The sequence below is a fragment of the Chenopodium album genome, chromosome 24 (assembly GCF_948465745.1).
Source record: "Chenopodium album chromosome 24, dcCheAlbu1.1, whole genome shotgun sequence".
Lineage (NCBI taxonomy): Eukaryota > Viridiplantae > Streptophyta > Magnoliopsida > Caryophyllales > Amaranthaceae > Chenopodium > Chenopodium album.
The window spans coordinates 10714553-10725311 of record NC_137857.1 but is presented as its reverse complement, the minus strand read 5'-3'; positions in this window follow the sequence as shown (position 1 = coordinate 10725311).

The window sequence follows — 10759 nt, the reverse complement described above, 5'->3', positions numbered from 1 at the left end:
AAATATAGGTGTCATTTTACCATAAATTTATTAATAAGCTAATTGAAAAAGCTCCTAACTTTTTCAAACAGAGCTTTTTTAGTGGAATAAATTGTATAAGCTTCCCATCAAACACCTTGAATTAGCTTATTTAATAGTCAATAAGCTAAAATTGGTCAAATAAGCTGTTTACCAAACACAACAAATATCTTACTAATAACAATAGTAAATTATCTTTTAACTTCTACTACCAAGTAGTATCACTGCTACTCCGTATTTTTTTTATAAATAATATTTTATTTTTTTTGTAAATAGGATTATTATTTTTACTACTACTAACTAGTATCACTATTACTTCGTATTTTTTATTTCATAATAATATTTTTTTAATTTTGATGCTTATTATTATTATTATTATCATTATTATTATTATATAAATAACAAAAAACTTCAAAGTCAATGCCTAAAAAAAACCTACAAAGTCAATCAATTTATTTGAAATTGGTGGGGAGCTGAGATACAATCTGGGCCCCCATTGTAACACCCTAGAAATTCATTTCCTTTAAAATACCTGTTTTGCTCTTTTTAAAACTCAAAATAGGAAAATCTAAGATATTACCGCCACCGTGAAAACGGCTAAAGCAACTATCAAAGACACACAGCGGAAGACTAATTTTCAAAACCATTTAAAACAAGTCAACTTAAAAAGTCAATTAAATGAAAGTAAATTCAAACCAAAGTCAAACAAAGTCAAATAAAATCAATTTACAACTTGGAACCATTGTAGGCCCTTATTAAAAACCAAACCAACTTCAAAATTTTGCGTTAGTCTCATGAATAATAATATCATAAAATAATTAAAGCATTAAGCACATCATAAACTTATAGAAACTAGTTAGCATGATTTGCTCTTCACTCATGCCCCGTCATGAATATGCTTCAATCACTTATAAAGCTTCTCTCTACTTGTTTCCACTTCTCTCCATTAAAAATGGATTATCATAGGACCAAGGTAAAGCAAGGCCAACAAACACACATACACGCAATCAGCAAAACTGAGTACATTAGTGTATTTAAACACACTAACATGCTTTCACCTATCAACACACACTTACCTCAAAGCATATGTTTACAAGCACACAACATTCAACAAAAACCTTCTCAACTTGACAACTAAATAATTTATTTAGCATTGATTACGCATCGAACGGGTTTCTCACCTAACCTCCCCCAATAATGGGGTTACTGACACGGAAGCTAGCCGTGCCAGCATCAATAACCACTCGTACCTTAAACGCATGAAGCACCACAAATCATATCCCTCGGTGTTAAAAACACCTTAAGTGCACTAAGACACCAAAATATAATTTAACACTCGTGTACAAAGACACTTAAATAGCTCTTTCCTCATGCTTAAAACATCAATAAAAATTATATGAACCATAATAAAATTCCTTTTCAATATTCCAAACCAAATTAAACATTTAGTTTAATTAGATAAACCTTCAAACAATCCAATAATAAAAATATGGTTCAATGACAATATTCCAATATCACCAATTCTAATAAATAATTTATTTAAACCAATCATGCTTCACAAATAATTCACCAAAACCATTCTCAAGTCGATCAAACCAATCCAAATCACCAATCTCATTTCAATTCAACCATTCCAATCAATTCAATTCCTAGCATGACACTAACTTGGAATCGATTAAGTAAAATAGCATGTTTCTACACGCTTAATAAATTTCTGAGTACGCGTACGTACCTCAAATAAGCTCTTAAAGTAGCCGATTACATTACCACAATTCCCGAATTAAGTCTCCTACATTAAGGGACAATAAAACTATATTAATTACCCTTGTATACTGATATGTCCATTTTATTAGAGATTTACCCCCGTCCCTTGGTCGTAATTAGTAGTGTTTTTGGCTCTTTCGAGCCACTTTTATTACTAATTAGTGTTTTCCAGTGTTTTCGTAGTTTTGTTTGAGTTTTGTAGGAAATTGCACATTTGGGGCATTTTCCCGGATTTTCGAGGAGCGACTACGAGCGCTGGAGAGCACGACCACTCATGATAGCCCAAGACCGGTTGGAAGAAGCGAATCGGTGACTAATGGCTCGGTTTTGGAAATACGAGGCATTTGGGCCAAGTTCGAAGACCCAAGGAAGAAAACTCGATTGGGCCGAGGATAAGAGGCCCAATCGAGGTTATGGGTGCCCAAGAAGCTTCGCCCGGATCCGCATAGCCTCGCTTGAAGGCGCGCCCGGCCGGGCGGGGCGAAGCATTACTCCAGCAGGCACTCGGCCCGGAGCACGCGCCCGGCCAGGTGCGAGAAGACCTCCAACATTAAAATGGCGGGCCCAGTCGGGCGGCCTCTTGCCCGACCGGGCGCGTATGTTTGAGGGGCTAATTAAGCTCCGACTAATTATGTTTAGCGGAGACTTCCTTGCTTAGTATTAATGTATTTTTATTAGGCAAGTTTAGACACTTCTCTAGACTTTATTATTATTTTCTTCTCTCTCTACTTAGACTTTCTCTCTCTAGACTTTTATTTTCTCTTGTTCCTAAACTCCATTGTAATCCCGGCCCGTCGATTCGGTACGATTTCTCTTTTATTAATCTCAGTATTTTTATTCCTTCAATTCCTTATGCCTTGTTTAATTACTTTGTTTTGTTTAGCTTTAATCATGTCTGGGCAGTTCTCTTTCTAGGGTTTAGGGGGATCTAATAAATAATATGAAGGGGTAATTTATGGTTGTTAATTGTTAATGCTTAATTGATTTCCTATTGATTGTTTAAATGCTATGCAATTAGATTTGGCTAGGTTTAATTGTATGAGTTGAGCAATATTGATTCGAGATTTGAGAGATGAGAATTGATGTTTAGGCTTAGTTTCAATAGGCAGATTAATTTATAAATGGTTAGGTCGAGATTCGAGAGATGAGATTTAATACCGGTAAATTAACTCTGTGATTGTAATACGTAGCGAAAGCCCTTTATGATCTGACTAATTAATGCATTGATAGTTAATTATTATGTTTTACCATGGAATATTGTTTATTAGTGAACCTATGCTCTAGGCTTTATTATTATTGATTTCTTTCCTATTTATTCTCCTTACTCATATTCTTCGTAGCATAATTTTTAATCACAAAAATATTGGTTACTATTGATAATTTAGATTATAATAATTAATTTGGAGTAGAAAGATTTGTTTCCCTGTGGATTCGACCCTACTTCCCTATCTGCATAAGCTAGAGGACTTAGGTAATTATTTTTTATTAGGTGATACGACTTTAGCCTGTCATATACACAATTTCCAGCAACTTAAATTCACTTTAAACAACTTTAAATAATCTGAAAATTATAGTAAAACCCTTAATTAAACTCCTCTTTAATGGGTAATTAAACCTTTTTTATAAAACCATCAAAAGTAGTACTTGGGCAAAATTCCAGCATTATAATTTAATTAAAAACCCTTCAAAAACTTCATCTAACATCACTGTTATGCTTAATTAAGTCATAGAATCACTAGATATATAAAAGCCCCAAATTAATTGTATAAGAACCCTAAAAATCACATCTTTAAATAAATTAAAATCCTACTTTAATCAAATCAAAGTCTGATAATAATAAACCAAATTAAACTTATTATGATACTAATTAAACTTGCCTTGAAGTATAAAAATCAAAGCTAACAATATATATACATAAAAAGAAACTAGTGAAAAATAAAAAGAGTATAGAGGAGATGATGATGGTGATGGTGATCCGCGGCCAACGACCGGCGACAGGTGGCCGGCGCCGATTTTCGGCGGTGAAGGGCAGCAGTAGCAGCAGTTAAGAACAGAGCAAGCTAAGTGAGAAGGGGGCATCTCACGTAGGGAAAAGAAAGGGGAAGAAGGGAGGAAGGTGTGTCACGTGCGGTCAGCGTTGACTTACGGTCTGACGGTGGTCTGAAAGGTGGCGTTTAGGGGTTGGTCATTAGGTGGTGTTGAGGGGAGGCGACCGGCAGGGTTGCGTGAACTCTCACGCATGAACCCACGGGAAGGAACAAGGGGAAAAGAAAGAAGAAAAAGAAAAGAAAGGGAAAAGGAAAAGGAAAAAGAAAGGAAAAGAAAAAAGAAAAGGAGAAAAAAAAAAAGAAATTAAAAATTAATCTTGAACTTTTGACTTTAGAGTGGGACAAATTTTGGGGATTAAAGAGTTATTTATAGTGTAGGGTAGACTTGCGATATTTTGGCCTCATAAAAAATAATAGGAGGGAGAAATAATTGGCCCAAATAAATAAAAGAATGATTGGGCTTGTAACTTGTTGTATATATATAATTTGTAATTTGGTAAAGTGAGTATTAATCAAATTTAAAACGCAATTTATTTTATACTTCCTCCCTTTTCTTATACTTGCAACACACCTTTAAAGCACGCAGTTTTAGGAGATGATTAGTGAGGTTAAACGAGCGATTTTATCAATATAATTTTTACACGAAAATTAGAATAGGGTTAAGTTTCATTTGTAAAAATTATAATGAAAAATTTGTTTGTTTACATTACATAAACCCGACCTCAAAACACGTGCCACAAGGCTGTGTTGCAAGTAAAAGAAAATGGAGGAAGTATATATTTTATAAACAAATAAATAATTTATAAAATACGTAAACATATGGGGTATTACACCCACCCCTCTAGCTATAGCGAACCCGATCTTGTTGAAAATGTGAGCAGCTGCACGGCACCAATATCCTGAGTCTTAGCGAACGCATGAACCCGCTTTAACAACGCAATAACATCCTTCTCTAATTCCCCCTACGAAGAAAAGGAGAAAGGAAGAAAACCATAGCCAATAGCCCGCTTCCGCTGAGCCACCGCAGACACAACATGACCAGGAACAAAGTCAAACAACCTAGATTGTGTCAAAGGTAAAGACCCCGTCAAGTCAACACATAATACAATCTAAAATGAATAATAGAACATAGGTAGTAACTTAGAAAAAATTGTCTTCTGACTCGCTTGGCTCGTCTAGTTTCCATCAAGCAAGCAGCAATGTTGTCACGAACAATTGTCATCTCCGTAGTTGATGATTCTTGAACACATTGAGGGACATTAGTTTCAATATCCTCAACTCCCTCGGGAGATACAAAGTTAGGATTTTTATCGACAAGTCTAAAAGCTGGATCACCAACGCTACTTCGTCTAATATAGTTGTGTAATGCAAGCAAGAGCATTTTATTCTGTTTTGATCTTTGAATGAATATCTAGGCATTTTATCTAAGATCTTCCATCGGGATTTAAGAACACCAAATGACCGTTCAATGCAACTTCGTATTGACGAATGAGCACGATTAAAAACTTCTTTGGTACCCCTTGGACTTGCACCTCGAAATTCAAATTGATGGTACCTCGTCTTAGGGTAAGGAGTCAAATACCCTTTCTTTCCTGATAGCCTTTGTCAACAACATAATATTTACCTAAAAGAAAGTTAATAACAAAAAAATTAGCTTTGACATTCATTAAAAAAATTATTTGGGGCATTAGGAATAATAATGTATAACACCTTCTGGGGGGTTTTAAAAACTTGAGTCTTAGATCACCAATTGTATCAAGAAATATTCGTCAATCATGAGTTGAGTCTTCCTACCCCGTCAACACGTATCTAAACAACAAATTAAAGTCACTTACAGCTAAAACGTTCGTAGTTGGTATGCCTTTCCTTCCTCTATAACGCAGTTGGCCTTCTTCTGGAACAATTATTGATATATGTGTACCATCTACAGCTCCAATACAATCCTAAAATGAAACGTGTTTCATGACTGTTAAGTAACTCAATCACCCACATTTGGCCGGTTAAATACGAGGTCATACAAGGTTTCTTATATATATGGTTCAAATAATACTTTGTAATGTAACATGCGTTGCAAGCAATCAAATCCCAAAAATTATACTCCTCATGTAAGTACTCTTTGCATAACAATAGCATCTTAAGTTGCATATCATAACTCATACCTATAAACAAACAAGTTTAATTTCAAAATCAATTATTATATAACATAACTAATATTATAATATATAAGATTTAAATGTACAAAACAAGGACGAATCTCAATCATCCAACAAAAGTAGCAAAAGTAATCCCATTAACACCCATATAATTTTCTCTAAATCATAAATATATATAAGAATTGGGGATGCGTACAACATTTTCTATTTCTTTTTGTTGTACACTCACTAAATAACATTTTATATGAATTATGGGTTTAAAGAGCCATTTTGAAATAAGTCATAACAAACAAAAGCTAGCAAAAGATTTCAAAAATGCATATGGTAACATTCTTAATCTAATTTCTAATTTACCATATGCAATTCTAAGTAGTTAGTAAAGTCAGTAGCACATATCACTTGTGTCCCACATTTTGTGCATACATAAACCGAATGTATTCAACTCTTTTCTTATCATCCGGAAATTTTAAAAAGATTGTCCTTCTTTCTGGTTCTTCAATGAGTGTACAAGCATAGTAAAATTCAGGTGAGCTGGAATCAAAATCATCCACGGAACTAACACAATTTAAGTATAGCATCAGTCATACTATATTTTGGTGTAGCAACATTCATAGAATTCATCATATTCACCATAGCAGTTTGAAACTCTCTAATTTTGTGGAACTATTCCTTTCAGCAATTATTTCCATCATTCCATCAATTTTACCACTAAGGCAACCCTCCCTCCAGACTTTTTATTTTTTTTAGACCTTGGACTCTTGTTACTTTGAAAGAAACCACTCTCCATTACCCTTTTTCCTTTTCTTTTATCATTGATCTCATTAGGGGTGGATATGGGGTTAGAGGATAAAGGGCTTTGTTCCCTCCACATCGCATCCCATTCGTTTCCCAAATTAGAACCTACTTCATCATAATCACTAACATAAGGAGAATGAACGTGACGAGAACTAATGGGTGGAGAAGGAACATATGCTTCATCATCCATTATAGGAGCATCGACCACTAGAGTAAACTTTTTGGCTCCTTAGGCACATCCCCCAAAAACTTGATCCATTTTGTATTCAAGCTCAGGTTCAATTCCTTCATCACGAAAGATTTCAAAATTTGCATTTTCCTATCAAAAAAAAAAAGTGACTTAAAATTTTTCTTACCTTCCCCCCATCTTGTTAATCATTAAACAACACTCTAATGATAACATTAAAAAACTAACCTTTATTTTTAAAGCCCACCACTCATCACTTGCAGTAACCGTTCCTTTCTCATGATCCCACCCTAAGTCGGTTTCCTTCGATTTCAATTGTTTTCAAAGGATCCATTTAGGCCTCATTCCATCCAATTTGTTTTTAAGCCGACCTTTATCCCATGCCAATTTTGTGGTATTTTCCCAATTTTCTACTACTTTTTTCCACATGCAATAACTCGTATGAAGTAATAACACCATTTTTTCCTTTACTCCACAATGTGTGTTTAATACAAAGCTCAAAAAGTATGTGGATTAATTCATTGGACCAAGTTATTCGATTTACATTTACCAATTCTTGGATTTCTCCATCATCTATCCTCTCCCCTAGGTGATTACTTTTGTTTTTCTTTGGGGCCATCTAAACATAAGTATTCTTTTTGTTTTCGAAAATCTACTCTATTTATGAAAATGGCCAGTCCAATTTAGTTTGGTCCATGATAAGGGTATAATAATAGTGTAGTTAGATTAGACTCGAAAGTTTTCCAACAATATATTATACGGGTTTTTCACCATATGCCCCTGAGTTTTTTGTTTATTCACCATATATCCCTAAACTTTTTTAAATTCATCAGATACTCTCAAGTTTTCACAAAAATATACCATATACCCTTGATGACTAATGATTGTTAATTTTGTCAATCACTAGAGTTAATTATAAACCGAAACCATCTTAAATACATTCCCCTACCCCGAAAACCACCCACATTCCTTTTATCCACCCCCAAAACCACCCTAAATTTCCTTTTCTCATCCTTAAATCAATCATATGAATATGGTTATGGAGATTTAGAGTGGTTTCGGGGGCTGAAAAAAGGAGAGGAATGGTTTTGGGGATGGGGGGGGGGGGGAGATCTAAGGTGATTGAGAGGTATAATTTATCAAATTCCACTCATCTTATTTTTATTAGGGGTATATAGTGAATTTTGTAACAACTTAGGGGTATATGGTGAATTTTAAAAATTTCATGGGGTATATGGTGAATAAACAAAAAACTCAGGGGTATGTAGTGAAAAAAAAACTGTATATTATAAGCCCAATTCCGATGAATAATGAGGAAATTATGGCCAAAATACTGAATTGGGCCCGAAATGAATTTTATATGCGGCCCAATGATCTAGTGGAGGGCCTATTAATTATTATTTTCTAAAGTTACTAGGATTGACTTTAATCTTCTAGAATAATCTAGAAAGTTGTTTTAAATTCTAATGGAATTAGGATTGATTATTATATTTTTAGAAAATAAAGAATTTTATTTGGAATAGAATAAGTGTTTTATCATGATAAACCTGATTTTAAAACTCATAAACGCGGAGTCTAATCACTTAATCATATTAGGAAAAGGATTTCGTACAAAGCGTGTTTTATCTTTTAATCAGCGCCAAATGACAGTTTTGTCGCACTGCGATAGACCTTGTCGCGATGCGTGATTCCTATCATTTCGTGCTGGAGCATGTCGTGTGCGACAGGAGCCATTTTATTCCGAGTCAAATTCGATCTCTTTTATATCATTTCCGGACTGTTTTCTCTATAAATAGAGTCCTTAATCCCCGTTAATCATCACAATTCTCTCTTTCTCTCTCTTAAGCGATAGCTTATTCTTTCTCCCTCTTGCTTTCTAGCTAGTCTTTTCAAACACAATTCTACATTCACAAGTTTTAGACACACCTAGCCAAGTTTGAAGTTGCTTTCGCCCTCGACGTGAAAGGTTGATAATTTAATTTATGAGGGTTTGGTCCCAATCCCTATTTCAATTATTTAATTTAATTGTTTGATTTAATATTTTATTGAAGTTTACTCACGAGTGTATTTTGTTATTAGAAAGAGGTACAAGATATCAAAGTGAGTAATTTTATTAATCTATTCTTGCGGGAAGTATGTTTAGATTATATTAATTCCTAGTATTACGTTAGGATGTTTTTAATGTTTTTTAGTATCATGTTTAGGGTTTCCTATTCTTTCCAATATTATGTTAGTATCATGTTAGGGTTAAAGCTTTGATATTTGTTTAATGACATGCTAGGATTTGTTATTAATCTTGTTAGTATCATGTTTAGGATTTTGCTAATATTATCATTATGCTTTATTGAGATTATTATGGTGATGATTGTTGTGTCAATATTATTATGTTGCTTGATATATATTATTGTAGGCTATTGCTTTATCACGCCTTTTCTGCAAATTTAAAGGGAATTTGTACTTGAAATCACGCCTAATAAGATAATTAATAAGTTGGTTTAGGCTAATATGATTTTAATTCAAGTGATCGCCAATAATAGTTTTATTTGTGCATTAATATTCAACCAACATAGATTAAACAGGTTTAGGGCTAATCTACGATTGTATGTTAGTCAGAAAGCGCACATGAATATGAGAAGAATAAACTAGAGGCCTATTTTTAGGGCGGGTTCAATCTCTTTAAGATTGGATTCGTAGCTTCATCCACGAATATCCAGTCATAGTTCAAGACCACTATGGAGTTAGTGAACTCTAGGGTCGTGAAGGGGTGTAACCTTCACTATGTGAACGGTTTACAAGTTCCTAAAATTTGTTGGCGACTCTTTTGCTCTAGCTTCTTTCTCTTTGGACGCCACCATGCTTAAGTGTACGATCACAGTGGAGTTAAGTTTGGGATGCTTGAAATTATTCCCTACAAAGAGTTATCTCAAATTAAACTTTTTAAAAGATAGCATGAGTGTATGTACGTTTTCTTGACAACACAATACAACCGATTTAAAATCTAAAAAATAAAGGAAAGGAGAAAGCTTTTCATAAACAAGGACAAGTATCTAACAAATATTTTTAGGGTATGAAACTATGAATGTTCATACACTATTTATAAAAAGTTAGAGATGTTACCGGGACAGGTTAAGTAGGAGACTCGCCCTATCCTCGCCTAAGCGATAAGGTTGGGATAAGTCTCAGGTTGGCGGGTGTTGGGGCAAGGATGGGGATAAAAACCATACCCGCTTTTTATATTTTAGGTTGTACTCACCCCACCCCACTAGCCCCACTTCATACATGCCTTGCCCCATCCGCCCACTTTGTACTTACCCTATCTCCACCCCATACTCACATTTATATACAGTTTTTTAAAAAATATATACTATTTTATAAAAAAAATAAAATTATAAATAAAATAGTAAATAATACATTCAAATACACTTATGTTATAAATATAAAAGTGTGTAATATCAACAATGATTTTTTGTTTATTGTAACCTATATTAAGGGCCTGTTTTGAACTGAGCTGCATTGAGCTTATTGAAGTTGAATTGAACTGAATATTTATGAGAGAAAGAAATTAAGAACTGAACTGAAATGAAAATAAGCTGAAGAGAACAGGGTCGGGCTAATTATGTAGGATTGTTTAAAAAAAGAATATGCAGGATTGTGTATTTGGTAGGCGAGGATTGGGCGGGGATTGGGCAGGGATTGGATCAGGATAGGTGGGGTGGATATCCAAGTGGAGGGTGGGGCGGGGATGAGGATAAATTTTGGACCCGCCGTGGGGTTGAGGATGAAAATTTTAGGTG